Genomic DNA, 6000 nt, shown 5'->3' on the forward strand with positions numbered 1-6000 from the left:
ACTAGGTCTTTCCCTGAAAGTAAAATTATCTTTCCTATGTTAATGAGTCACAAGAAGAGAGAAGTTTATGGTCAACAACAATTATTAACATCTACTACAAAGCATCATCTAGCTTTCAAAGTTTAAATTAACTCTATCAGTCAGGATCCTCCGCTGAGAGCAAGAACAAGCTCTGGCTGAAGATCCTTAAATGGATCACAGAACTGACAGGTCATTTGGGAAGCCAGGCTCATAAAACAAGCAAAGATGGGCAATTAGAACTATATTAGACAAATATGTGATTAGATGACCACTCCCTGCCCACACTAGACCTTAGAGGAAGCCACCCCAATGCGTAGAGATCAGATGCTAACACCTGTGCAGTCATCAAAGGAGGAGGTCTCTACTAGCCTGCAACTTCCTGTTGTGTCAGCAAAAGTGAGGTGTCCAACCACCAGCAGGGAGGACACAAAGCAGGCATCTGGCCTTGCTGCTTCTCCGTGGGAGAAAGGCCTTGCTTCCCACTGAGCTTAAAACACAGAAAGTAAAGGAAGGAAATACATGCTCAGTAGCAAGGGGGAGTGGGAAGGCACGTATTTGCAACAGTAAGCCTTAATAATATAATCAATCTGATTTCGCTATTGATCATCTGGTGATGTCCATGTGTAGAGTCATCTCCTGTGTTGTTGGAAGAGGGTGTTTGTTATGACCAGTGCATTTTCTTGGCAAAACTCTGTTAGCCTTTGACCTGCTTTGTTTGGTACTAAGGCCAAACTTGCCTGTTACTCCAGGTATCTCCTGACTTCCTACTTTTGCACTCCAGTCCCCTATAATGAAAAGGACATCCTTTTGGGGTGTTGGTTCTAGAATGTCTTGTAGGTCTTCATAGAAGCATTCAACTTCAGCTTCTTCAGCATTACTGGTTGGGGCATAGAATTAGAATACTGTGATATGGAATGATTTGCCTTGGAAATGAACAGAGATCATTCTATTATTTTTGAGATTGCATCCAAGTACTGCATTTCAGACTCTTCTGTTGACTATGAGGGCTACTCCATTTCTTCTAAGGGATTCTGGCCACAGTAGTAGATATAATAGTCATCTGAGTTAAATTCACCCATTTCAGTCCATTTCAGTTTGCTGATTCCTAAAATGTCAACGTTCACTCTTGCCATCTCCTGTTTGACCACTTCCAATTTACCTTGATTCATGGACCTAACATTCCAGGTTCCTATGCAATATTACTCTTTACAGCATTCAACTTTATTTCCATCACCAGTCACATCCACACCTGGGTGTTGTTTTTGCTTTGACTCTGTCTCTTCATTCTTTCTGGAGTTATTTCTCTACCAATCTCCAGTAGCATAATGGGCACCTCCCAACCTGGGGAGTTAGTTCATCTTTCAGTGTCCTATCTTTTCCCCTTTTCATACTGTTCATGGGGTTCTTAAGGCAAGAATACTGAAGTGGTTTTCCATTCCCTTCTCCAGTGCACCACATTCTGTCAGAACTCTCCACCATGTACCGTCTATTTTGGGTGGCCCTACATGGCATGGTTCATAGTTTCATTGAGTTAGACAAGGCTGTGGTCCATGTGATCAGTTTGGTTAGTTTTCTGTGATTGTGGTTTTCAGTCTGTCTGCCCTCTGATGGAGAAGGATAAGAGGCTTATGGAAGCTTCCTGATGGGAGAGACTGACTGTGGGGAAACTGGGTCTTGTTCTGATGGGCAGGGCCATGCTCAGTAAATCTTTAATCCAATTTTCTGTTAATGGATAGGGAAGTTCTATACAGTCAGCAAAACAAGACCAGGAATGTAAAGTCAAGTGGGCCTTAGGAAGCATCACTATGAGCAAAGCTAGTGGAGGTGATGGAATTCCAGGTGAGCTATTTCAAATCCTAAAAGATGATGCTGTGAAAGTGCTGCACTCAATATGCCAGCAAATCTGGAAAATTCAGCAGTGGCCACAGGACTGAAAAAGGTCAGTTTTCATTCCAATCCCAAAGAAAGGCAATGCCAAAGAAAGCTCAAACTACTGCACAGCTGTACTCATCCCACATGCTAGCAAGGTAATGCTTAAAATTCTCCAAGCTAGGCTTCAACAGTACATGAACCGTGAACTTCCAGATTTTCAAGCTGGATTTAGAAAATGCAGAGGAACCAGAGATCAAATTGCCAACATCTGTTGGATCACTGAAAAAGCAAGAGAGCTCCAGAAAAATATCTACTTCTGCGTTATTGACTCTGCCAAAGCCTTTGACTATGTAGATCACAACAAACTCTGGAAAATTCTTCAAGAGATGGGAATACCAGACCACCTTACCTGCTTCCTGAGAAATCTGTATGCAGGTCAAGAAGCAACAGTTATAACTGGACATGGAACAACAGACTGGTTCCACATTGGGAAAGGAGTACATCGAGGCTGTATATTGTCACCCTGCTTATTTAATTTATATGCAGAGTACATCATGAGAAATGCTGGGCTGGATGAAGCACACGCTGGAATCAAGATTGCCAGGAGAAATATCAATAACCTCAGATATGCAGATGACACCACCCTTATGGCAGAAAGTGAAGAAGAACTAAAGAGTCTCTTGATGAAAATGAAAGTGGAGAGTGAAAAAGTTGGCTTAAAATTCAACATTCAGAAAACTAAGGTTATGGTATGTAATCCCATCACTTCATGGCAAATAGATGGGGAAACAATGGAAACAGTGACAGACTTTATTTTGGGGGGCTTCAAAATCACTGCAGATGGTGACTACAGCCATGAAATTAAAAGACGCTTGCTCCTTGGAAGAAAAGTTATGACCAACCTAGATAGCATATTAAAAAGCAGAGACATTACTTTGCCAATAAAGTTCCATCTAGCCAAAGCTATGGTTTTTCCAGTAGTCATGTATGGATGTGAGAGTTGGACTATAAAGAAAGCTGAGCGCCGAAGAATTGATGCATTTGAACTGTGGTGTTGGAGAAGACTCTTGAGAGTGTCTTGGACTGCATGCGATCCAACCAGTTCATTCTAAAGGAGATCAGTCCTGGGTGTTCATTGGAAGGACTGATGCTGAAACTGAAACTCCAATACTTTGGCCATCTCATGCGAAGAGTTGACTCATTGGAAAAGATTCTGATGCTGGGAGGGATTGAGGGCAGGAGGAAAAGGGGACGACAGAGGATGAGATGGCTGGATGGCATCACCGATTCGATGGACGTGAGTTTGAGTAGACTCCAGGAGTTGGTGATGGACAGGGAGGCCTGGCGTGCTGTGACTCATGGGGTCGCAAAGAGTAGGACACGACTGAGCAGTTGAACTGGAACTGGAGAAGTAAGGACTGAGGGAAAGGACAGGATGTATCAGAATGGCTGCCAGGTTTCTAGAATGAACGTCTGGATGTTGGTAGGTATCCTTTATTGAAATGGAGAAGGCCAGAGGTGGAAAATATTTTAAAGGGAGGAGAGGGAACCAAGGCTTCATTTTTCAATATGTTTAATTTGTGATGTCTATGAGATATCCAAGGGGAAATATCAAGAAGGCAGTTAAATATACACAGACTGAGACATAAGGGCTTTAAAGGAATTTCCTGTTCTTGACTGTACTCCTTTAAAGTTTTAAAAAGTATCTTCCTTTGACATCTGATCTTACTAAATCTTCTTTGACAATCAATGGTGTGGATTAAAGCGCTGCAGTAACAGAGTTCCTAACTTTCTTTCACAGCCAGAAAAAGTTCAAGATACTAACTGCCTTTGGTGATTCTGACTTCTCCCACTCACACAGGAAGTCAGGGCAACTGGTCCTGGGCTGTCTCCTCCTTCCCTTTTTGGGACACCATGGAATGTCATCATCAAGAGGTAACAGGCCTTCTTCCAAAGGCTCTGAGCAATGAAATTAACAGGCACTGATGATAGCTAGTTACCGGTAGTAAAAACTTTTAAAATATTGATTCAATTTTTTAACGTATTAGAACTTTTCTACTTAGGCCCACCTGAAAATGCGCTGCCTATCAGTACCACTGCAACTCCGTGCAAAAAGAGACAAGTTGGGCAATTTTTCAGTCTTTTTTTTTTCTTAAGTCGTTGACTCCATCCTGAATAGAGAGCAAATACTTCGGGGATTTAGTAGAAACCAGAGCACTTCTTTCTAAACCTGGCCTCACAAAGAACCTCCAAGAAAAAGGTAAAGAAGTGTCTGCACTTTCTCCTTCCTCCCGAAATTAACTTGCAGACCCAGCAGGCTAGTAAGACACCGAGAGAGAATTTTAACTTGCTCCAACAGGAGAGCCTTTAAATTCAATAAACTCCTGGTTGAGCCACAGCGAAGGGAACTATTGGCAAGAAGTGCAGAAGAAGGGACAGACTTGAATGGATCTAAAGGACGCTTAACTGTCATTGCGACGATATCCCTGCGCCTGCAACTCACCGAACTCAGGTTTGTTTTCTCCAACTACTATCCGCCAGATACTCTCTTTGGCCAAACCTCAACCCCTCTCCCCCGCCATCCACCCACCACCTCTCTTGACCCTCCTCTGGAGCACAGCGGGCGAGGCTGGCAGGAACCCAGCCTCAAGGAGAAGCGCAGAGGACGGCTCCCGCCTGCCTGCCGGGAAGTGGCGGGGCTTAGGGGAGCTCTGCGCCGCTGGCCAGCTCCCGGTGCAGAAAGAGGCAAGGCCACTGTTGAGCCTGCGCCAACCCCACCACCCTCCCCGCGGACACGATCCCCAGCCTCGCGACCCACCCACCACCCCTACCCCCCGCACCCCCCGGCTCCACTTGGCCGCCGCCCGCTGATTCTCTTCCTCCCCGGGTCCCTGGGCCGCCACAGAAAGGACGCCCTGGCCTCGCTCTTCCCGCACTCAGCCTCCCCCAACAGCGGGGCGGACTGGGGTCTGTCTCACTCAGTACCTGGGACTCGGGGACCACGCCGCCGTCGCCTGCCTTGGCCGCCCTGGGACCAAAACTGAAAGCGAAAGTGAAGCCGGAGCGGCAAGCACAGGCGCGCGGGGCGCTGGGCCGAGCCCTGCGGGCGCAGGGGAGCCCCCGCCGAGGAGGTGGCTAGCTGGGGCAGGGGAAACCCGGCAGGACGAGCAGACCCCCATGTTCCCAGGACAGTTCAGTTCCGTCGCTCAGTCGTGTCCGACTCTTTGCGACCCCAGGGACCGCAGCAAGCCAGGCCTCCCTGTCCATCACCAACTCCCGGAGTTTACCCAAACTCATGTGCATCGAGTTGGTGATGCCATCCCAAGACAGGGACTCACAAAACAATAAGGCGTATGGTGCAGGGGGAACCAGCGGGGAGAAGCACCCCTTTAGGGGTGCAAATTATTTTCCCTGCACTTGTCTGGAGATTTGGTGTCGGGGGGGGGTCCCCCATGGATTAGCCTTTGGGGCAGCGGAGGTTTGGGGGCATAAGGAGAGGGCTGGCACTCTGAGGGCACTTGGGTGGAGCCAAGCTCCCCTCATTCCCCGCCCCCCCCCCCCCCCCCCCCACCGCCTGAACCAGCTCACAGCCCCGTTGGACTCAAGGCATGTCCATCATCTCCCCTCCGCAAATGAGCGGAGAGCCCCGGGCCCGCTTCAGAACGAAGCAGGAACCCAGAACTGCTCTGCAAAATGCTGGCTTGTGCAGGGTTTCCGTTGCAGAGAGGTTAGGCTGCAGACGCGGAAGAGGAAGAAACGGGAAACAGAGGCGCAGAACTGCCCCACCTATATACAAGGGGCCCTCGGACCCCGCGGAGATGGTCCACCCACATTACGACTTTCTCCCTGGGCTTCCACGTGGCTCCGTGGTGAAGCATCTGCCTGCCAATGCAGAAGACATGTGTGCAAGCCTTTATCTCAGAAGATCCCACATGCCTCAGAGCAGCAGAGACTGCGCCCCAGCTCCTGAGCCTGTGCTCTGGAGCCCAAGAGCTGCAACTACCGAGCGCAGGCACCACGGCTACTGAAGCCATTGCGCCCTAGAGCCCCTCTCTTGCTCTGCAGCAAAGCAACTCTGTGCTTTGCAACTAGAGAGTGGTTCCCACT

General features: G+C 48.1%; 1 protein-coding gene across 1 annotated transcript in view; it reads right to left on the reverse strand.

Moving 5' to 3' along the window:
- Positions 1-4929, reverse strand: part of ERAP1 (endoplasmic reticulum aminopeptidase 1) — a 37216-nt gene extending 32287 nt beyond the window's left edge. Inside the window, exons 1-2 of the mRNA XM_086413204.1 lie at positions 4879-4929; positions 3963-4064 (exon numbers count right to left, since the gene is read on the reverse strand). The gene's annotated coding sequence lies outside the window, so the exon portion shown is untranslated. The remainder of the gene's footprint in view (positions 1-3962; positions 4065-4878) is intronic.
- Positions 4930-6000: the final 1071 nt, after the last annotated feature.

The sequence above is a fragment of the Bos grunniens genome, chromosome 7, assembly GCF_055505025.1.
Source record: "Bos grunniens cultivar Pamir isolate PY7600 chromosome 7, Bosgru_T2T1.0, whole genome shotgun sequence".
Classification (NCBI taxonomy): domain Eukaryota; kingdom Metazoa; phylum Chordata; class Mammalia; order Artiodactyla; family Bovidae; genus Bos; species Bos grunniens.